We start from the raw sequence: 24,821 nt of genomic DNA, 5'->3' as shown, positions 1-24,821 counted from the left end.
TGTGTTGATCTACAACTAAAAAATAAATATTAAAAAAAATATTAAATATTATACTGAAAGTGGAAAATGATATATTTGCCTGGGTAGCCCTATCATAAAATCAAAAAACCCTAAGCCAAAGTAAGAGATCATGTGCATTCCAAATTAACTGTTCCCTCCTTTATTTAAATGATCACTCCAGAAACCCAAGAAACACCTTTAACCTTTGCCTTGATTCTGTTCCACCCTAACATTTGCAGGTTCCCAAGCTCATATGCATACATGTAGCTTTTATGTGTATGTAAAGAAACAGTTTCTCACTTCATTCATGTTAGGTCTAGATCAGTGTAATATGAGTGATATACTATAGCAAAGTATTCTTCAGCTTATACACACAATACTGTAATGAACATACTAACTTTTGGTATTCCAGAAAAAGACGAAATGCACAAGGTAGATGCTGAACACACTGACAAATTGCACTTTGCTATGAGAATATATCTCATTCATATTATAGACTAGGCAAAGATTTGGATAAGGTGGTAAATTCTTCTTTTATTTCACTTAGGCATTTCCTTTGCCCAAATCTTCCTCACACTGGAAAGCAGTATTAGCCATTGCAAGCGTCAAAGTCTACACAGCATTTAGATACTTTCATTTGCAGGAGCTGGAATGAATTGATGGAGAGAAGCACCTCCTTGGGACCTGGGCAGTCTTAGTCCTGGAGAACGATGGTTAGGATTATGGTCAAGAGATTTGCCTAGGCTGAGAGAGACCTATTTGTTTCAGAACACCTTCATTTTTTGTGAATATTTGTGATAAGAGAAGACTTCTAAAGCAGGGTTGGCACATCTATCCTGTAAAAAATCAAACAGTAACTATTCAAGTCTTTGTGAGTCAGACAGTGTCTATTCCAACTTCTCAACTCTGCTGTTAAAAAGTAAAATAGCCCGAAATAAAAGATCTTATCTGTGTTTCAATAAAAATTTATTTTAAAAAAAAACTCAGAACAGGAAACAAATTTAGTCCCCAGGCTGAAATTTGCTAATTCTTTATCTTTTAAAAAGTACAAATGCTCCTCACCTTGCAATAGGGTCATGTTCTGAAAAACCCATCAAAAGTTGAGTTGTAAGCCAAAAAATACATTTAATACCCTTAACCTACCAAACATCATAGCTTAGCCACGATGTGCACTGTAGAGTAGCAGTTTTTTTCCCCCGCTTAAAGACATGGCTAAATGTAAGTTCCAGCTGACTGCTGATGCCCAGCATTATGAGAGAGTATCATACTGTATATTACCTGCCCAGGAAAAGGTCAAAATTTAAATTTTAATATATGTTTCCATTGAATGCATGACTTCCAGATTACCATAATGTCAAAAAAATAATAAATCAAACCATCATAAGTCAGGGACCATCAGAATGAGGGCAAAGTAGGGACACCTTTGCCCAAAGATAAGGGTGGTATTGCCCCCGCCATCTATTTCTCATAAATAATCCTGTTCTGTTGTATACCTTATTCTATTATATGTATACCTATCCTGTTTTGTACCTTAAAGCCTATTTCAAATCCACTTCTGAACTTTTTACCATCACCAACCTGGCCAAAGCTGCATTTATTTTCCACATTTTGAAATAAACTTATAACTGACCTCTCATTTCATTATTGCTCATGTAATCTCTGTCCCCCTCCCCACCTTTGCAGCTAAGGAGAGCTTTCTAAAATGCAGATCTGATCACATTGCTTCCCTATGTTAAACTATTATACCTTCCCTGGTAACAAGTTGATAGTGACCTGTTGGCACCCAACCAGCCTCAACAAAAACTTCCCCTCTCCTGATACCGATCCTCAAGCTTTCTTTCATGTCTTGCAAGGCTCCTGTGTCCTTCCTTCATGAATGCCACCTCTTCTCCTCTCATGACTGTGGCTCTTCTTCAGCCAGTAAATTCTTGGGTCTTCCCCACCAAGAGAATTTCCTGGTCTTCCCTAACAAGTCTTGGCCTCATTCCCATGCTCTCACCAAAGCCTGCATCATTTTAGTTTCTTTTTAGTTTCTAATCACAGTGATAAGAACATAAGACAAAGAAAATCACTCAACTCATAACCAGGAAGAAGAAAGAGAGAGAGAGAAAGAGCAAGGGACTGGGGTCCCACAGTCTCCTTTGAAGACATACCTCCCACTATCTTCTGAAGATCCACAGCACCTCTCAGTATGTCACCCTCAGCACCATTCCTTTAACTCATGGACCTTTGGGGGACTCTTATCTAAACCATATCTCTATCTAAGGTTCTGGCTGCCCTTTCAAGAGCAGGTTGGTTCAATTTCTTTGATTGTTGCTGTTGCTGTTGCTGTTGTTTTATGAACTACTTGCCCTCTGCCTAGCTTAAGAACAGAAACAGAAAACAGTTCAAGTTCCTTGAGGTTTCTCCTTTAACCCCCCAAATCACATTCTTTGTTGTGGGTTGAGTTATATTCATCCAAAAAAAAACATATATTGAAGTCCTAATCCCTAGTACCCTGAACCTCGGAATGTGATACTGCGTGGAGATCCAGACTTTATGCAGGTAATTAAATTAAAATAGGGTCATTAGAGTGTGTCCTAATCCAATATGACAACTGTCTTTATAAAAGAGATAAATTTGGACACAGAGAGACACAAAGACACAAATGGAGAGAAAATTATGTGTAGACGGGGGTTGGGGACAGAATACAAGGAATGTCTGAGGCCACCAGAAGCCGGGAGACATTCCAGAGCAGATTCACCTTCAGAGTCTTCAGAAGGAACCAATCCTGCAGTTATAGGCTGAATTGGGTGCCCCCAAATCCATATGTTGAAGCCCTAACTCCTAGGACCTCAGGATGTGAGTGTTATGGTTGAAATATGAGGTATTCCCTAAAAGCTCACACGTGACATAATGTAAGACTTTTCAGAGGTGAAATGATTAGATTGAGATGTATAACTTAATCAGAGAACGAATCTACTGATATGAATTCACTGGGAAATAACTGTGGGCAGGTGGGGTAGATCCCTAGGGGTGTGCTTTTGGGGTTGTTTTTTGTCAGCTTCCTGGCCATAATGCCCTGGGCTGCTTCCCTCGGCCACGCCCTCCCACCATAATGTTCTGCCTTACCTTGAACTCAGAGCAGTGGAATTGGCTGACCGTGAACTGAAACTCTGGAACATGAGCCAAGATAAACTTTCCCTCCTATACACTGCTCTTGTCAGGTGTTTTAATCGTGGCAACAAATAAAACAGTGACTGAATTTGGAAATAAGGCCTTTAAAGAGGGAACTAAATTAAAATATGTTCACTATGGTAGGTCTTAATCGAATCATACTGGAGTCCTTACAAGGAAAGTAAGACACATGAGAGGTACTCAGTGTTCAGAATAAACACAGGGAGAAGGTGGCCATCTGCAAGCCAGGGAGAGACACCAAACCTGCCAATACCTTAATCTCAGACTTCCAGTTTCCAGAATTATGAGAAATACATTTCTCTGTTGTTTAAGGCCCCCAGACTGTGGTATTTTAGTATGGTAACTTCAGGACACTAATATATATTTTTTCCTCAGCTTGATTTTTTTGCATGTATTGCTTAATAACTGTATTAAACATGCATATTCCTGTAAAAGATATGTAACATTGCTTTGCATGAAGCAAGAAAGGGGTTGCCCCATGTTGGAGTTTTACAATAGCAGAGACTGGAAATGTGTGTGGTCAACTAAGTAGAGAACAGTTGACTAATAAGTCTATAAAGAAGTCTAGGAGGGGAGGGGGGATACTGCTTGATAATAGAGCACATGTTTAGCATGTATGAGACCCTGCACTGAATCCCCAGCATTAAAAAAAAAAAAGAAGACGAAGAAGAAGTAGTGGGAGGAGATAGTTGAAAGGAAGTGAAGCAAAATGTAGATGTCTGGGGAGTTTGAACTTGGTCCTGTAGCAAAAGGACTGTTGAAGTTTACCTGTAAGGTAGCATACCTACCTCTGAAAAGTGTCTGAGGAGAGGACAGTTACTGTACTTAGGGAATGACAAAAAGCCCATTTCTATAGTAGGATGGGGTTAAACTACATCCTTTCTGAGACCTCATGCTCCGCATAAACAGGCTGCATAAACAGGCATGAATGTATTAAGAGGAATGAAGGAAAGGCACAGTGGAGAGTGTTGGAACATAAAAGTTCCAGACTTGAGCTCAACCCCCAACCATGCCATGTACTGTGTCATTTTCTCAGCCTCAGCCCCCTCTTTTGTAAAACAGGGAGGGTTACTGTAAAGACACATGTGTCTCTAGCAGCCTTAGGTGGAGTCTCTGTGCACTGCTGCTCTGTGATGAATATTCATCAATATTACGGTCATTGAAAGGTCAGAAGCAGCACTTTAGTGAAGATGATCTGACAAGACTTTTGATGAGACATCTACCACCAGCCATCTATATAGTGCTTTGATTTCAAAGTGCTACCAATTTGGCATCCGGTTTAATTCAGTGCCTAATACCATGAGTTAGGAATGCTTCCAGAACTTTAAGTTCATCAGAAATAGACAAACTCAGCCAGACATGGTGGTGCATGCCTGTAATCCCAGCAACTCGGGAGATTGTGGCACGAGGACTGTAAATTTGAGGCCGGCCTCAATAACTTAGTGAGACCTTGTCTCAAAATAAAAATAAAAAAGGCTGCGGATGTAGCTCAGTGGTAGAGTGTCCCTGGGTTTGATTTTCAGTACTGGAAAATTAAAAAGAAAAAAGAAAAGAAATAGACACATTGGTTAGGAAAGAATAGAGCACCATTAAAATTCTTCAAAGACCACGCCGTTTTGAATTGCTTTGTTCCTGGAGATCCTTCATAGCTGGCAAACCAAGTTGTCCAATACACTACATTTGTCATCCTGCTCCAGGAGAAAAATCCCCAGGAGGTGATTCATAGTCCTGGCCCTTCCCATCACTGGACAAACTGCTTTTTCCACATCTGGAAACACAGAAAGAATCAAGCCCTCAAAACTCACTAGAATGTGTTGCACAAATGAAAACTATTGTAGTCATCTTTGTATGCTCAGAGCCACATCAGGGACTGATGTAGCAAAAGGACTGTTGTTGTTTGAAAGATAGTATGGCCCCCTCAGAACATGGGCTTTGGATCAGGTAGGCTCAAGGTTACATCCCAGAGCAAGTCACTACTAGCAAAGAGCCTTTCAGCAATGAACTCTCTTGTGTTCTTTACTTTCCTTCTTCATGAACTGAGCCACCAAACTAGCAAAGCTGGTGAAGATTGGTAGGTGCTGAGTCTCAAGTCTCTGACTTTGGACAATTTGTCTTAAAATACTTTCTTCTGAGTACTGGTGTCAGATCCACATGGAATTTTAAGGTTAATATGCAGATTCAGAGTTCTGAACGAAGCAACTGAATGAGGTATACGGAGATGAGCCTCTTTAGTCTGCATTTTTAACAGGCTTCCTGGGGAGGAAATTTGGAAGTGCTCAGTGCAGGGACTTAGGATCTATTTGAAAGGCAATCTAGCCCTACTAAACCATTTCACCTGGTGTTTGTGCTGCATGGGGAATTTGGGGTAAGAAGTTTCTGCCTAGAGGAAATGACAATAGCGCTGTTGGGTGCTTGCAACACAATGAACACTGTTCCAAAACACAGTGCCTCTGGCTTCTCTGTGCCTGGAAGCCTCTACGACCACCTTCCACAGCTCCCTAAGAGTCAGGCAGGCAGCAGGAAGCCAGAGACTTTTTGCTCCTGGCCTGCAGCAGACTGTCATTTAAACACAACCATTCAGGCTACCTGCATTGGTAATATTCTATCTCATTTCCAAAAAAACCTCAGCCAGCCAAGGTGACTATGCAAAGCACAGACAGCCCTAACTCCCTTGCTCACAAGCATAAAAACAAGCATCATTATTACAAGTTCCTTGAAGTGACAAAATTTCCTTGTGACATTTTTTTAATGACAATAATGAGTACAGGGGGAAAAAAATCTAACTTTGATAGAGGATAAGATTTTAATGCTGCCCTTTTGAATAACAGCCACTTTAAAAGTTTTTGTTGCATAACAGTGAGGTTAATTTCAATGTTATTTCTCTTCCCTCTTGGAATAGCTAATAAACTATTTCTGAAGCTTCCAAGGAGGCTATTAGAGGATTTTCCAATGCCTCTGCAAAAGGATAAACTACTCTGGAAGCAGGTAGATGGCACTTCCATCTATCTAGATGTATATACTGCTAAGCATTAGTATCTATGCAGGATCACTTGCTCAGAGTTCAGAGTAAATGGATCATATTTTTAGTAACTCCCAAATCTGATGTTGAAAGATCACAAAAGTTTTCCTATTCATTTGCAAAAGGTGGGAGCCATTGGCATTTGGTGGTTGTCGAGGGTCGGGGATGTTTGCTGGTAATTCTGGCAAGGTGACCCAATTTTTTAAAAACAGTATATTTCAAGAACTTAAAGGTGATATGTTAGTGACTGTTGGAAACAGTGTTCAAGGAAGGTTAGCAGGCTCAGTGTGAGTTTGAATCAGAGGGGCCAGATGAAGGCAGGCAGGCAGGGCTGAGGCTGTGAAAATGTTCTCACCCCCTAGACAATGTCTCAAGGGCTCCCCCATTCTCAAAAACTAAGGGTGACACCCCCTTACAAGGCTTGTAAACAAGTGATGCCAAAGCTTACTTGATTTCTAGCTGGGGGTACAGGTAAGGATCAAGAGGGTAGGAGAAATTAAAGATCTTCAAGATAACTAGTCCCCTGTTGCTAAGAAACATAAACTGAAGATGAAAAATATATTTACACTTGTTACCAAAACAGAGGGACCTGTCCTGAGAAATTTCAAAAGTGTTTGCCACTATGAAGATCTCATTGACGCCCTTCACATTTAGAACATTGTCTGCACCAAGTGTCCCAATACTCATACTGGCCCCTTGAATGGAGTAAAAATTATATGATTGTATGCTGGCCTCCATTTCACACAGCAATAATTCCCAAGCAGACTGTTCAGGTAAGCATGACCATCTTATTCCCTTTGCCAGGGGGATTAGCTTAGAAATGGGGAAGTGAACCAGTTCTGGCCAATGAGATTGAAAAGCATGTCTTTGGGGAATCCTCTGGGAATGATTTCCTCCATCAGAATAGAGAATAGAGAAAAACAGAGATGTCTCTGTCTGTCCTAGACACTGTCCAGTGTAGACGTCATACTTAGAATTGCTGAAGCCACTCTGAGATCACAAGGGGGATCCCACAACACCAGAGCATTAAAAATGGAAAAGTTGTCCAGCTGCAGAGTCAGACAACCTTAGAGCTACCCTATCTCAGGTCTTGTTAAGTGACATAATAAATTTTCCCTATTGCTTGAAGCAAATTGAATTTGGAGGTATTATTTCTTGCAGCTTAAAGTATACCAACGAATGCAAACTCAAACATTCACAGGTGGATGGTTTTGCTATTCATTGAGTTTATTCTACTTGAAACAACACACATGCAACAGCCAACACCAAATGGGAGCTATATAGAAGAACAGAATAACATCTCTGCATAAGACCCTCTTTACCCATTTACCCAATCTTACCAAATTGAATAAAAACCAGGCACAGTGATGGACATTTCACACCAAAGATTTCTTTTTTGTACTAGGGATTGAACTCAGGGGCACATGACCACTGAGCCACATCCCCAGCCCTATTTTGTATTTTATTTAGAGACAGGGTCTCACTGAGTTGCTAAGCACCTCACCATTGCTGAGGCTGGCTTTGAACTCTCAATCCTCCTGCCTCAGTCTCCCAAGCCACTGGGATTACAGGTGTGCACCACTGCACTCGGCCCAAAGATTTCTTTTAATCATTTAATTTATTAATAATATTGATTATTATGCTATTGTTTTGATGGCAATAAATTTCCTAAGAAATGCTGAGAACTCTTCTAATTAATCATGGAGTATGATACCTTTCACTTGATTGCTTTTTTGTGAAATAGACTCACCAACATTCAGGTGAATGATTTTCCCAGCTTTCTAGTCCAAGAAAATTAACACAGAAAATTAACACAACTGGTAAACAGCAGACACAGAAGCAGAATCTCCATCATGTCCAGGACTCTTCTCACTCACACTTACGCCGCTATAATACTGCCATTGGTGGTATATAACTGTTTTTAAAAGTGGAGTAAAAATTATATACTTCCTTTGGTCTAAACCTTATTACTTAGAGCAGGAACTGAAAAATCTCAGGCTCCACCCTGGAGCTGTTTAATTCGAAGCTGCACTTGAACAAGACTCCTGAGATTCCAGTGCACATTAAAGGGTGAGAAAGATGCAGCCCTCCAAAAGAAATGAAGTTAGTAGGAATTGCTTATTGTGAATCAAAGCGAACTCTAGAAAGACCATGGAAGTGACCGCAAGTGTCTGCTGGAAGCCGCCATAGGCTGTCTGGGCAGTGTTTGTACTAATTTAGTGGTGAGTCTTCTGGCAAGAGTCAATCCAGCTGCTTTGCGTTCCAAATAACAGGAGATCATCTCGGTTTAAACACTAGTACTTCAGCTAAGAAGCACACTTCTGGCTATAAACACAAAATAAATCAAAAGAAAATTAAATTCAACACCTGAACCCAACAACCTGAATCCTGGAGCCAGGCCAGCCAAGCCCAGCTTCAGGCAGTCAACCCTGGTGGGCCTGCAGAGCAGCTTGGAGGACAAGCAAGTCAGGCTGGCTGACCTGACCTAAGCCACTGAGTTTGGAGTGAGAAGCTGACTGATAGATAAGCTGAACCTTGTTCTGCCAGAACTGCTCACTGCAGACGGACCTCATAACAATGGGGAAAGAATGTTCATATCAATTATTTTTTTGTGTGTGTTTGTGGTATTGGAGATTGAACCCAGGGATACTCTACCACTGTACTACATCAGCCCTTTTTATTTTTTATTTTGATACAGGGGCCTCTAACTTGCAATTTTCCTGCTTCAGCCTCCTACATTACTAGGATGACAGGCAGGTGTCACGGTGTCTGTCAAGAATTACAAAAATGGCAAAAGGTGGGGCTGGGGATGTGGCTCAAGCGGCAGCGCGCTCGCCTGGCATGCGTGCGGCCCGGGTTTGATCCTCAGCACCACATACGAACAAAGATGTTGTGTCCACCGAAAACTAAAAAATAAATATAAAAAAAATGGCAAAAGGACAATATTTTAATAAATAAAAAGATTATTCTCCTATGAACCTCAAGAGAGGTAACTGAATAATTGCTAGGAAAATGATTTTTAATTTATTAATAATATTGATTTTTAAATTATATAAGAGCATTTCTATATATTAACCATAAAATGATTAGAAATGAGAGGAAAGGTTAATATACTATATTCACCAGAGCAACAAATATGGAATACTTGGGAATTTCAAGATTAATACAAAATGCAAGTAAGGTTAATTGGCCAAATGGAGTGGCAGGCTGGGCCCTTGATGGTAATACTATGTCAGTTCTCAAATTGTCCTGTAAGTTAACATGTAACTCCAATAAAAATGGCAAAGGATTTTGGACAAATTGATAATACTGGAGTTCTTGCCAAAAAATATAAAAATATACATGAATAAAATCTAAGGAAGGAAATCACCTGAAACGTACTAATGTATGTATTTTTAATACATTAATGTATTGTATATAATTCCATATCTTTTATCTTACAATGTGCTACTATGTTACGTTATATAAATAAATATGTTAATATATTTTATGTAAAATGTAAGCTACAAAAATTTAAACTGTGGGACGATGACAAATAGATCAATAGAGCAGAATAATTGGACAGACTTCACGTGAACCTCAGTTTCCTCATCTAAAATACAGGATGTGATTACTGGATCTACTTGAATGAGCTGTTACGAGGATTTAAAGAAGCATACAAGGTGCTCATCATGGTGCCTAAGTAACAAAGCTCACCAAGAAAAAAACCTTGAGGACTACAGTTCTCCAAGGCACCGTCTGATATGGAAGGAAGAGCCAAGACCCACTTGGTGGAAGTGCTCTAGCATAGATGGTACATAAAAATTCAGGGAACAGAGGAGTCCAAGTTCACTAGGAAGGCTGAGCTCCTCCCCAACTGTCTTCTCTCACTGTCTCCAGGCTCAAAAAATGGGCCACAGGAAAAAAAAAATGGATGAAATTAAATAGAAACTTGAACATATAATTCAAAAGGGAGGTTGGGTAAGAAACATGAATAAGCTAAGCTAAAAGGACACGGCATGTTGATTTTGAATATAATTTTCAACAAGAGACATAATAAAAGAGATAGAAGGAATACATACATGATCCACAGTGATAAAAAGAATATTCAAAAAGTAGGCAAAGGAACCACTCTAGAGAAAAACATAACCCCCAAAATCCAAATGCACTAAACTATAAAATATAAATTCAATTAAAGTGTAATTGAGAGTCAAGATGATAAAACAAAGAAATAGATAAAAAAAAAAAAATAGAGAGTAAGAAACAATAAACTGAGGGTTGGAGCAATGTTATTTGGGATCAAATTTGATTTTTTTAGAAAGAGCAAAAAATATAATACATAATATTAAATATTAAGATAATGGCATGGAATGAGAATGTGAGGTATTCTCAATGAATGGAAGTGATAAGGAAATTGAATTACAGAGTGGTTAATATTGAATCATTAATATTAACTAGATCAATATGATTAATATAGTTCTATAATGAAGAACTCAGGCGTTGGGAAACAAAAGCATTTGGAGAAAAAGAAAAAAAACAGAATCTGAAGATTAGACACATATAGCTGTATGAGGAATAAGTGACAGAAAATTATTCGCATCAAAATATAAACCTATTAAATCGTTTAAGGATAAAAATGGAATCTTCAAACCTACTAACAAGAAATAATTGGGAGCAGAAGGAAAAAATAAGGCTAGTTTCAGAGTTATTACAGCTAAATTCCACATGCCAAATGACTAAGGAGCAATACCTATGAAGTAATGAGGGAAATAAAGCGTGAATCAAGAATATCTACTTAAGTTCTTTATCAAGTTTAAAGTAAAGAACTCCATAATCTGCTGTTCTTAAGCCACTGCAGAGTGGAAAAAACAAATTTCCCTGGTCATCTCTCTGGTTTCTAAAATCTTTTTTCCTGAAAATGAAAGAAATGTATTAGGATCTAAAGTTTTGTGTTGTGAAACTTGCTTCAGATTTACTTCATCTCCTCTTTCTTCAGTTGGATGAAAGTTAATATGTTTTATTAAAATATAAAAACTTTAGGAGAATTTTATGCCCACCTAAGAGTTGGCAGGATTACTACTTGGACAGGACTTTTTAGTTAGCAAATGCAAAGCAAATTCAAGACACACACACACACACACACACACACACACACACACAACGTTGTATAAAACTGAGAGCTAGGAACTCACTAGATTGCACATGCTCCAGTCTATAATTAGATATTTTGTTTGTCAAGATAAATGAGAGTACAATTATTCCCCTGGCATATGAAGGGCACTGATTCTAAGACCACGTAACACCTCCCCCCAAAAGATAACCAAAATCTGTGCATGCTCAAGTAAGTCCTCTATATAAAATGGTACAGTACCAGCATACAGCCTATCTACATCCTTCCATATACTTTAAATCACCTCTAGATTACTTGCAGTACCTAATGCATTGCAAACCTTATGTAAATAGTTGTCACCCTGTATCACATAGGGAATAATGACAAGAAAAAAAAATGTCTGTACATATTCAGTACAATTTTTTGGAATATTTTTGACCCATGGTTGGTTGAATCCAGATGCAGAAACCACACAGAGAGAGGTCTGGCTGGTGTATCTTGTAGTAGGTGTGTATCTTCTCTCTACTTTTCCTTGAGTTAATGGCTTGCAACCAGGATTGTGTATTAGATTCACCAGTAGAGATTTTGGTTTTGCTAGGGATGGGTTCTTTACAGTGGTATTTTATCCAGTGTCCAGAAATTTCTTTCTCCCATAACTGCACACACTGCTAGTTCTTGTAGGGTCTTAAATGTTCTTTAATTTGTAGGTGGCCAGGAAAAGGCAACACAGAAATATATGGCCCTGTTTTCTTTTCTTCCTTTAAAAAAGGGGGAATAATAGGTTATCAAATGAGAATGGCTGTGCTGTATCTTCACTGAATGATTTCAGTTCTTTGGAAATGCACCTAAATTATTCCTTGGCATCCTTTGGATGGGAGGAGATATCTTTGGGAGCGTGAAAGCACAGGGCCATCCCTTTGTAGGGAGATGCAGAATTTCTTAGTTATCATTCTTTTTTTAAAGAGAGACAGAATTTTAACATTTATTTTTTAGTTTTGGGGGGACACAACATCTTTGTTTGTATGTGGTGCTGAGGATTGAACCTGGGCCGCAAGCATGCCAGGCAAGCGCGCTACCTCTTGAGCCACATCCCCAGCCCATCTCGTCATCTTTAAAAAGAGATCAATCCTGGGATAGGAAAGAAAGGCGTGGTACATGGACCTTAGACTTCCTTAAAGGTGACTTCCTTCTCCCTTTGGAGAATTAATATTGGAGCTTCTTAGCAGGGAAGGAGAAAATAGAAAATCAACCCAGATTCCGGCCACCTGGATTCGGATCCCATTTGCGGGGTGGATGCCCTGGAGTGAATCACTGAATCTTCCAGGGCTTCAATTTCTTCCTCTGTCAAATGGGGATCATAATAGCGCATTTCTCAATAAGCTTTTTTGGTATACACAGAATAATACTTATAAAATTCTTAGAATCATGTCATCATAGGCACCCAATGTTAGCTGATGATTTCATTACACGAAGCAAGAGGAGAATTTTCCCCTCAGAATTTTCCTTAAAATTCTCCTTCGATGTGGCCTGGATGAATCTAGAGCATTGCTTTAGGTCATGTCTTTTGGTAAAGCCACCAGTGGAGTTCCAGTCCTGCTTTCTGCTTGGTCATTAGGAGGGAAAGCCCATCTCCTTACTCCCTCTTCTCCCATCCACTTACCCAAGGCCAGGGGGTGGCAGTGGGCTGCCTGGTAATTCACAGCTATGACCTCACAGTTCTCAGCAGCAGCAGACTTCTCAGTGTGACAGCACAAGGTTATGTCCAGCACCAGGGTGGCCTTTCAGGGAGCTTGGTTTCCTGTAATCAAGGCAGTGAGGGCTCCTCTTCTCCAAAGGAGGATTTTTTTTAAAATATTTATTTTTTAGTTTTTTTTTTTTTTTTTTTTTTTTAGGTGGACACAACATCTTTATTTTATTTTTATGTGGTGTTGAGGATGGAACCCAGTGCCCCTGCGCATGCCAGGCGAGCGCGCTACCGCTTGAGCCACATCCCCAGCCCTCCAAAGGAAGATTTTAAAAGGAAACCTCAACAAAGCCAGGAGGCCTCAATATTTGAGTTATTCCAATACCCGTATCTTGAGACAACAGGTGTTCAGCTGGGGTACCAGTGACTAACAGAAGGTACATAACACCTGGGCCTCTCTGCTCTGTGCCAGGGCCTGGGATCCACCCTCCCCAGCCCACCCATCCTGCATCACAGCTGTGGAGGTATGAATTGCTGACAGACCAGATGCCAGGAGCACTTCCCTGCCTTAGATTCCTCCCCGAGGACAATCACAGCGGTAGGACAAATGACACTGGGCAGAGGCGAGGTGATCATTCATTCCTGGAGCTTGGGCATCCCCTCCAGCCACTGCTAAAATGATAAAACAACAACAGAAAGAGCCTCCTCCTGCTGGTCGAGCCCCGGGTAACCTTTGCCACTGAACTAAAAGCTTTCAAAGGGTGAACAGAAGTGCCATAAATCTCCGAGGTGACGTTAAATATTTGTCACTGAAACACTTAAGACTTGTTTCAAACCCATTCCTCTCGGAAAGTTTATAACAAATAACTGGGTGACTTAACCTCTCTAAGCGCATCTCCTTTTTCACTACAAATGGAAACAAATGGTCTATAAAGAGCAGGACCCTGCCGATGGGCCCTTCTCAGCCACTGTGTGGTCTCCCGGCCCTGCCCAAATGGGTGAGGCGCCCCTTTTGTTTGGATGAAACCGCTCTCTCTTCCTTGACATTAGGGCGGCAAAGGTTTTAAACTGGACTTTCTTTTAACCCTCCATTAATCTTCCCCTGCCTTCACCCTGCCGAATGAACCAGTAAAGTAAATTATTTACATTCTGATGTCGCAAGCACTCCCCCCTAGGTTAAACTTTCATTGGAGGCTCCCAGATATCCGGAGAGGGTATTTTCCTCACCCCTTTACTGTGGCTGCACAGCTTCTCACCATCACCTGTTGGACTGAACTAAGACACATATACAAATCTCTTCACTGACGCCTGTGTGCGCCCTAGGCGCACATACAAGAAAGAAGCCACTTCTCCCCAAGATCCAGTTCCACCAAAGTCCGAGTAGCTTGGTGTCCAGGGTTCTAGAGCTGTTAGTGTGCCCTTCAATATTTGAAAATCAGTGTTCGATATCCCACCAGGCATTTTGCAAAAGCTAGACACTGTGTCTCTTGTCAGAGTGACAGACAAGGTCTTTGAGAGAAGAATAATGTTATCATCAGTACAGCTTTCCCTGGGTCCAGAGGGACAAACAGCCCCTTGCATGGAGAGTTTTCAAGCAATGGAACTGGGAACCAGCTGAGCAGGACAAATACCCCTACTATAGTTCCCTTTCGACCTCCAAATCCCACTAAAGACAATTCACTTCTCCTGTGTGAGAGCCAGAAATATATTTCTTTTTTCAATGCTAGGGATTGAACCCAGGGTTTTGCACATGCTAAGCATATACTGTACCACTAAGCTATACTCCCAGCTCCCCAAATACATTTTTTATAAGGTTATCAGAAGAATGAACCAGAACAGGTTTATCAAAAAGGAATTTCCTCTGGACTCAGTGGTGCATGTCTATAATCCCAGTGACTAAGGAAGTTGAGACAGGAGGATCAAAGTCAGCCTGGGCAACTTAATGAGATCTCTCAAAATAAAAAAAAGGGCCAGTGGTGTGACTCAGTGTCAGTCTCTGGGTTCAATCCCCAATGTCAGGGGGATGAGGAGGAGGGGGAGGAAAAAAAATGAATTCCTGTAGCAAGGTCAAAGAAAAAGATTCAGACACCCAGAATATTACAGGCATCAGGAAAACCCTCCTGCCTGCCAGTCTAAATAGCAATTTCTTATTAAGTTTAAATCAACAAAGTAACTTTTAATTAGAGGGAGATAAACCAAGCCATCCCTATTAAGATAAAGATGAGTTTATGGAACATCTGTTCTTCCTTCAGTATGCTGCCTCATTAATTTGGGCCTTGATTTTTGGGAGGCCTTCTTTAAAAGTTCTTAGCTTCACTGAACAATCAATTGGCATTTAAATTTGACAACTTTAGAAAGTCATAGTTTACTGACTCTTGCCCAAACTTTGCCACTAACTGAAAATATTCATCCTATGAAATGACCCCCACTGTTGATTATTTCAGTATGTTCCCAAGGAGAATAATGGAAACTCTGGCTTTGCAGATGGATGATGGCTGCCATTTTGTTTCTCTGATATATGGGCCTTCCCTGGGCTTCTCCTGGGACCTGATCTCTCCCACAATGTACCACAAGTAATGCATAATGCCAACCAAGGTGCACCTGAGCTCTCTGTAAAACTCACCCCTCATTTTGGGCCTGCCTCTGTCTTATGAACAACAAAGAAATGCCCATTGTATTTAAATATCTTGGTTATTATCCAAATAATTCTTTCCATTTTCCCACAACACTGCTTCCTTGCTGATTCCCAGACCGCGGCCCATGTCAGGATGTAAACCTGAGTACAAAAACATGACTTATGATTCTGATTCAACTCTCCCCTGGCACATGGTCTTGGCATTGGGCCAAGCTTGTATACATGGAAACTTATGCCAATCACCTCTCAGGGGCTTATTCACCAGTTACAGGCATGTAAATTCTAGCAGTAGACACAGATGAGGATCAAGCTGCCCCCAACTCCTGACATGTGTTAATATGGTTTGGCTCATACTAAAAGTTATCATGTCTCAGCTAGTTTTTCCATCCTTCTTTATTTCTGAAGAAATTCCTAAGCACTGGCTATAGACCTGTGGCTTCCAGAGTGCCTACACTACTTGTTAGAAATACACCTCCATATTGCATTCAGAACTCTCGAATTAGAATCTGCATGTTAAGACCCAGACGTCGGCCACTGCTGCTGCTGCTGTTTCTACTTTTTCTCTTAAGTTCTTTTGAATGATTCTTTCAGACAACCAGGTTTGCAAAGGGCTGTTTCAGCAGACCAGTCTACTGTCTAAGCACACCTCACCCTCATTGAATCCTACTTCTTCTAGAATATCATTCTCTCTTGCCTTTCTTAGACTTCTATAATTGAGGCATGTCATGCCCCTTCTCCACATCTGCTGTCCCCAGTTGACTCTCTTAAGCAGTGTCTGAACTGATGCCTTAGCTGATCATTCAAACACTCATGGAGCTAAGGAGAGGAGACCGTGTTGGTGGTTCAGATATTAGGGCTCTAGCCCAGATGCAGATTCAACATACACAGAGGTGGGCTGGGAATCTTTTTATCTTTATTTATTTGTTTGGAGAATGTTGCAGGTTTGGAAACCTTAGCAGGATTTAACAGTATGATTCTTCTTCTCTTCCTTCCTCCTCCTCCTCCTCCTCCTCCTCCTCCTCCTCCTCCTCCTCCTCCTCCTCCTTCTCATTCTCCTAATATCTGAACCACCCTCTTCCTCCTCCTCCGTCTTCTCATCCTCCTCCTACTTCTTCATCTTCCTCTTGTTTTATTTCATGAATGAGCCAGGATAAGTTAGAAACAATTATTTCTTCATACAATCAAATTCTTTAATGATTTCTTCATGATGCTCATTTTTAAAACAATGTACTGCCTTTCAAATAGATGAGAGAATAAGATGGATTGATAAATGGGTAACAATGGATAGAAGAATAGATACATGATAAAGCAAATCTAGTAAAATATCAATAGTAGAATCCAAGGAGTAGGTACATGGGTGTTCATTGTAGAATTATTGCAACTTTTGGTACATTGGACATTTTTTTGCAATAAAATGGCATAGGAACAGATTCTAGGATTAAATTCTTCTTCAAAAACATTATATTATAGAATTAAAATATAGTGGAACCCTGGCTTAATATAAAAAGTAGTTTAGATAGTGGACTGATATAAGTCAATGCTCCCCAAATACAACATGCACTTCATGTGAAGTAACTTACTGTGTCTACCAATTAACATATTTTGTTTAAATCGAATTTTTAAAAATTAATTAAATGCTGATGTTTTATTTTGAAAATATAAATTTTGGCACCTTCTTCCCCTGTTATTTGCATCATATCACCAGAAAAAGACATGAATAATACTGTGAAGGAGGGACTATTATGTTATCAAGAAATTATAAAACAAAAAAACTATAGCTTCCAAGGAGAGCTGTCAACAGAGAATGTTATTGCAATCTCTACAGTAACTTTTAAAAGTGCAACATCTGACATCAAGGAAACTGAGCCTAGAGAAATTAATGTTATGGGGGGTGGGGTTCCTAGGTTCTTTTCTTCCGGAAATAAAGATTTCAGTCAAGAGTAAGATAGAATAAGCATAAAGAATTTTTTAGCAAACTGAAAGTATGTTCTAGAGAAGGTGGAGCAGGCTGTCCCAAGAAGGGGGTGTCTAGGGTTTTCATGTAGCAGGATTTATATATTTGGCCTAGAAATCACCCTGCGACTACACTTGTTTTGCCACATTGGAAAATTCCCACCAGTACCTAGTGAAACCCATGGGAGGTAGGGAGGTAAGGTGGCTTATAGGCAGGGTTCTCCATCGGCCTACGTGGAGTGGTCTCTCATCACTGGAGATGGAGTGAGCCCTGTTGTCCCTCCTCTCAACCCTCTGCCATGTGACATATTTAAAGTGACATTGACCAAGCCAGAACTACAGCATAAAAGCTTATTATTATAATAAATTAATTCTAAAATTTTACTGACATAAATATAAATGCCTTTAAATGGGGGTAAAAAAAAATATTTTCCCCTTAGTCAGTATATGGTATTTGGATGTTGGTAATCAAATCCTTCTTAAATAGGAGATTTGCAAATAAAACAGAAGCCATAAAGTAGGAGAAAACATTTGCAAATAGAGCACTCAAAACCCAATTCTTTGAAATGGACAGTCTGGAGAGATCTTTCTCCAGGAAAAGACATAGAGATAACAAACAAGCACATCATCCTAAGTGAAATAAGCCAATCCCAAGAAAACCAAAGGTAGAATGTTTTCTCTAATATGTGGAAGGTAACCCACAATAAGAGGGGGGAATGGAGGTGGGAATAGAAGTTCAGTGGAGTAGACAAAGGGGAATGAAGGGAAGAGAGGAAGGATGGGAGAAGGAAAGACAGTGGAATGAGTCTTACATAACTTTCCTATGTATGTATATGGATATACCACTGGGAATCTCACTATCACGTATGTCTACAAGAAATTAATTTTTAAATAAATTATGGGTAAATGGCAGAAAGATCAATAGCAGGAAGAGATCAAGGAGTGGGGAGAGGGAAGGGGAGGGAGAAGTACTATACTCTGAATTAGAACAAGATACATTCCATGCTTGTATAATTATGTCAAAATGAACTCTACCGTCATGTATAACTAAAAAGAGCCAGTAACAAATAAAAATGATGCTCAACATCATTAGTCCATAGGCAATACAAATTAAAATCACAATGAGTTATCACTATCTATTAGATAAACTAAAATAAACAGATAAACAAAGCAGCTATACCACCAAGTGCTGCTTCCAAGGCTGCAGAGCAACTGGAACTCTCATAGATTTCTGGGAAAATGCCGAACAGTAGAGCCATGCTGATAAAGAATTCAGCAACTTTTTATAAAATTATATATCTTTCATCAAATAGCCAAGTAACACCACTCTTAGGTATTTCTTCAAGTGAACTGAAAGCATGCTTGTGAAAAACAAAGGCATAAGCAAATGTTTCTAGAATCTTTATTCATGATTGCCAAAACCTGCAAACAACCTAGACCTGCAATAAGTGGATGAATTAAAAATGCTGTGGCTTATCCATGCAGTAGAATATTCTCAACAATGAAAAGAAATACATTAATATCTTCTTCTCACTAAGGTGGAGTAAAAGAGATTGGATTTGCCTTCCATCTGAGATAAACAAAGGAGAAAAAACACTAAAATATATGAAAAAACACTTTTCAAGAGACGAGACACCAAGCAACCAAGAATAATAACTCTTGAAAGGCAGGATACAAATAAGGTGAGGATTCTGATTATCTTAGCTTGCTGCCTTGAGAGAGTTTCCAGGCCAAAGCTCATGGAGAAAGAATTCGGGTAGAGTTCAAGAGGCTCCTCTGAGTTGAAGAGAGAGAGCTTAGAATTCAGGAAAACCATGACAACTAGGATTCCCAAGACGCAGTAGAAAGAGTTACAGAGACAGAACTGCAAAAATCTGTAGAGGGCTCTCAAGTAGTGATCAAGGAAGCACTGATCAGCCTGTTCCCGTGAAGAAACAGATTGAGCTGGAAAAAGAACCATTTGGAAAGGTTAGAAGGAACAGAGGCTGGTGCTTGCTCATACTGGTCCATCTATGTTTCCAAGAGTTGATAATAGGGTTGAAACAATCATCTCACTATTTGTTTCCTATTTGTGTTTCTCTGCAGAAAAACTCTTCCTGTCTTGGTTCGGATTAGTTGGATATCTTATCACAACCCATTTTTGCACTTTGGTAGTTTATCAGTTCTAACTCTGTTGTGTTATTGCTTTGAGTTTATGTCCTACCTTCTTAGCTTACCCGAGTCTAACTGTAAAAGTAAACCCAAAAAAAGAACCTTGGTACTATGTTTCACTGCTCTCTGAATAATGTATGAACCTTCCAATAGCATACTGCCATTTCTTCGCTCAAACCTTTGTACACTTGTTTCCATACACTTTTATATATGTCATGAACCCGACGCTACACAGTTATTATTTTTATTTTAATAGTTGTCTCTTAAATAGATTTAAATAGTAAGAAAACACCTTACATATTTATCAGTGTAGTTACTTCATTCCTTCGCACAGAGGTGGATTTCCATCTGGTACCCTTTTTCTTCTGCCTGGAGGACTTCCTTTCATTTTTTCTTACAGTGAAGATCTGCTAGCAATGAATTCTTCTAGCATTTGTATGCCTGAAAACATTTCTATTTTGCCATCACTTTTAAAAGATATTTTCAGTGGGTGTGGAATTCTAGGTTGGCATTTTTTTTTTTTTGCTCAATAATCTTATTCCTGGAATATTAATAAACTGAAAACAATCTCAATTGACGTAGAAAAAAATGTGTCAAATCTATTCCTAACTTTTAAAAAAAACTTAACTCTATTAGTAAATTAGGACTAGAAAGGAACTTTCTCAACTGAATAGAAGACATTTTTAAAACATCAACACTAACCTGTAACTTACATTTTAAAAAATAAATAATTATCCCTTTGAGTCAGGAACAATACAGGGATGTCTATCCTCACCATTTCTATTTAACATTGTAGTAAATATTCCTACTGATGCAATAAAACTAGTGCAAGAAATTGAAGACATCTTTTTTAGAAAGGAAGACATAAAGTTGAATTTACCTCCAGAAAATATAATTTTCAACGTAGATAATGAGGGCATCACAAAAACATCAGAACTAATGAGTAAGTTAGGTAAGGCTATAGGATGCAAGACCAATGTCAAAAGTCTGTTGTATTTCTATATACTGGCAATCATAAGAAAGAGAAGCTTTAAATATAATTTATATAACATCAAAACTTAAATGCCTAGGAATAAATCTGAAAAAATGTGAAATATTAGTGAAAACTACAAAACATTTCTCAGAGAATGTAAAGAAGGACTAAATGAATGGAGAGATGCACATGTTCATTCATTGGCTGAAGAACCAATATCATTAAATACAATTCTGCTTTCAAATTATATGTACATTGAAAGAAAGCCCGATTAAAAACTCAAGTCATTTTTGCATAAAATGACAAAGTGATTCTAAAATTCATATGGAAATGCAAAAGACCTAGAATAGGCAAAGCAAATTTTGTAAAAGAACAAACTTGGAAGGCTAATACTACGAAATTTCATGAATTATTTAACTACAGAAATCAATAAGTATGCTGTTGACATAAAAATAAGTAACTAGGCAAATTTAACAAATAGAATATCCAGAAATATTCCCACACATAGATGAACAATTGACTTTTTGGCAAAAGTGCAACAGTGATTCAGGAGAGAAAGGTAGTGTTTTTAGCAAAACAATGAACTTCAATCCATACCTTGTAAAATCACTTTAAAAACTCTCTCCAAATTGTTGCAAATTACCTTAGAGACCTCAAATGTCAACTCTAAAATATCCCAAAGAAAATATGGTGAAAACCTTCATATTCTTGAGTTAGGCAAAAATTTCTTCCATACAAGACCAAAAGCATGAGATAAATTGGATCTCATCAGAATTACAATTTTCTGGATATTCTTAGGGAAATAAAAAGATAAGCCATGGACTAGGAGAAAATATTTACGAATCACATATCTCATAACAATTGGATTCAAAACAGTGGTCATCTTAAGGTTCAATAAGAGGGAAACAAATTTTTAGAAAATAAACCTAAGATTTGAATGTATATTTTAATAAAGAATGTGTTAAACAAACTCATGGAATAGGTATCCACCAATTAGTCATTAGGGAAATGCAATGTACATACAATAAAATATCCAAACCTATCCTTCAGAATGGCTAACTGGGAGAAATGAAAACATCCACACAAAAGCCTAGTGTAGGAATGGTCTTAGTCACTTTACTTGTGATAACCAAAAACGATCTACAATCCAAATGTTCATTAACAGCTAAACAGATAAAACAAACTGAGTTTATGTTCATACTATGGAATATTACTCGGCAACAAAAATGACCAAACGCATGAAGGATATTCCATCATGAATGAAACTTAAACTAATTTTGCTGAGTGAATGAAGCCAAACAAAATGGAAAATATATTGTATAATTCTGTTCATATAAAATTTTAGACAATATAAACTTACCTAAAAGGACAGAAAGCAGGTCAGTGGTGGCTTGGGGGGGTGGAAGAAATACAACAGTAGACAGGGGAAAATGTGGGTAGTGATGGACATATTGATTAGCATGATTATGGTGAAGATTTTATGGTTGTTTATTTATGTCAAAATATATCAAACAGACACTTTAAATACATGCAGTTTAATGTATGACAATAAGACTTCAATAGAAACGTTATTTTAAAAGAGAATACACTATCAATCTACACAACAATAGATTAATCTCAAATGTGTTGCTAAGATAATGTCAGACTCAAAAGGCTGTATCCTGATTGGTTCCATGCATATGACATTCATGAAAAGACAAAACTATAAGAATGGAAGACTGATCAGAGATGGTCAGAGTTAGAGGCTGAGGTATTGATTTTAGGGGCAGCACAGGAAAATTTAGGGGCAGCATCCTCTGCAGTACTAGGGTATATTATGGGATGTTACTCTATGGAGGATAATTTGATAAAATTTCTCAAAATCCTAGACTCTGATAAATCGTGACCCACAAGATCTATTCCTAGAAATTTTTTGTACATAAGATATATCTAAATGAGAAGTAAGAGTATTTGTTGAAGCATTGTTTATAGCAGCAAAAGATAGGAATTATTTAAATGTGCATCAGTAGGAGACTGACTAAATAAACAAAGTCATATTCACACCAAGACTATATTGTAGCCTTTAGAAAAGAAAGGAATGATATGAAACTATATCAATGTGTACAGATTGAGTATCCATTTTCTAAAATGCTCAGACTCAAAGTGATTTAGAGATTATTTTAGATTCTGGAACATTTGTATATACATAATGAGAGATGTTGGGGTTGGGACCCAAGTCTAAACACAAAATCCATTTGTGTTTCCCATAGACCTTACATATATACCTTGAAGGTAATTTTACTCTTTTAGTGTGCCTGCATTTTGACTGTGAAGTCAAGTGTGTGGAATTTTCCACTTGTAACATCACATCAGCACTGAAAAAGTTTCAGATTTTTGAAGGAATGCCAATTTCAGATTTTCAGATTAAGAGAGATTCTCAGCCTGTCAAAAGTAGAGAGAAAAAAAAATGTGCTATCATTTGTTCTTTGGAAAAAAGAAGAGCAAAAACAGGAATGAGAGCAACTAAGAACAGAGCAGGGAGGAAGAGCAGGAAGAAAAGATTAACATTAAACAGATACATGAGGTGGGATGGAAAGGGAGAGAAAAGGGAAATTGTATGGTAATGGAGGGAGACCCTCATTGTTATACAAAATTACATATAAGAGGTTGTGAGGGGAATGGGAAAATAAACAAGGAGAGATATGAATTACAGTGGATGGGGTAGAGAGAGAAGATGGGAGGGGAGGGAGCGGGGATGGTAGAGGATAGGAAAGGTAGCAGAATACAACAGTTACTAATAGGGCATTATGTAAAAATGTGGATGTGTAACCGATGTGATTCTGCAATCTGTATTTGGGGTAAAATTGGGAGTTCATAACCAACTTGAATCTAATGTATGAAATATGATATGTCAAGAGCTTTATAATGTTTTCAACAACCAATAAAAAAAATTAAAAAAAAATAAAATAAAATAAAATATTCACAATTGTAATTACACAGACTATCTTTGAAATCAAATACAAGAAAAAAGGGTTATCTGTTTGCCACTGGGAAGAGAGACGGTTGTGGAGGAATGGGAGAGAATCTCATTCTCACCCCCTACCCCCATTCTACCTTTAAAAATATTGTACCAATTGCCTCTGTTAATTACTCAGAAAACGATTAACTGCTTAAATATTCCTTTTCTGTTTTAAAAACAGGGAAGCGGGAACATATCTTAAACAATAGAAGGAATATATATATATATATATATATATATATATATATATATATATATATATATATCATACATGTTTGAGTTATCCAGCCAGGAGCCACAGCTAACTGACATCAAGAATTTCAGAGAATCTTTGAAGTATCCGCAGCCCGTCCCCCAGACCAAAGCCAGGAGAGGCATCTGTTAATAGAATTCCTGTCTCTGAGGTGCGGTTCTGCCATCCAACCGGTACTCAGAGTCTGGCTTTATTGATCAATGAATAAGACTGAACATGACACCTGTGTCCAGTGAGTCCCCTGGTGCCATTTAACTAACACTCAGAACAGCTGCTTCTGAAAAATTACCTTCAGCCTGGGCCCACCGTAGCAGAACAAAATCATCACCTTAAGTACTTTCCCAGTTCCCCATAAATGAGGATTCTTGCCCTGCAAGAGAGAACCCGAGCCATATTTTATTTCAAGTCACATCTGTCATTTTCTTTTTATTTCCTCTACCTTAGGTCACAATGCCAGCGTCACAACAATATCCTTCCGAGGGATCGCAGCAAACCTGTCTTTGAAGGCCTTCAATGAACACCCATTGCCCAAAACATGAAGTTCACGCTCAACAGAGCTTAAGAGGCCTTTGGCCATCTGCTGTCAAAATACCATGTCAGCCTGTTCTCATCCACTCCCATGCATCTGCTCAAAACTTCTGGACGTCTTCTACATCTTCAAACCATTGCTCATATGCTTCTCTCTTCATTACCTTCTTAATGAACCACCACTCATTTATCAAGACTCAGATCCAATGTCACCTCCTTAATGAAGTGTTCCCCAGCCCTACCAGACCAAATTGATAAATATCTTCTCCCCGATTCCAGGGCAAAGACACAGTGTGTGTGAGTCTCTGTGGAAGCATTTGTCATAAGGTCCTTTTTATATCACCCATCTCTCCTCCGTATT

General features: G+C 38.7%; 1 long non-coding RNA gene across 1 annotated transcript in view; it reads right to left on the bottom strand.

Moving 5' to 3' along the window:
- Nucleotides 1-499: 499 nt before the first annotated feature.
- The window catches only part of LOC139702934 (uncharacterized), a 41,901-nt gene continuing 17,579 nt past the window's right edge, over nt 500-24,821 (bottom strand). The window contains exon 3 of the long non-coding RNA XR_011705505.1: nt 500-836. This is a non-coding gene — a long non-coding RNA (uncharacterized lncRNA). The remainder of the gene's footprint in view (nt 837-24,821) is intronic.

The sequence above is a fragment of the Marmota flaviventris genome, chromosome 19, assembly GCF_047511675.1.
Source record: "Marmota flaviventris isolate mMarFla1 chromosome 19, mMarFla1.hap1, whole genome shotgun sequence".
NCBI lineage: Eukaryota > Metazoa > Chordata > Mammalia > Rodentia > Sciuridae > Marmota > Marmota flaviventris.
This window is presented reverse-complemented; position numbering and strand designations above follow the sequence as displayed.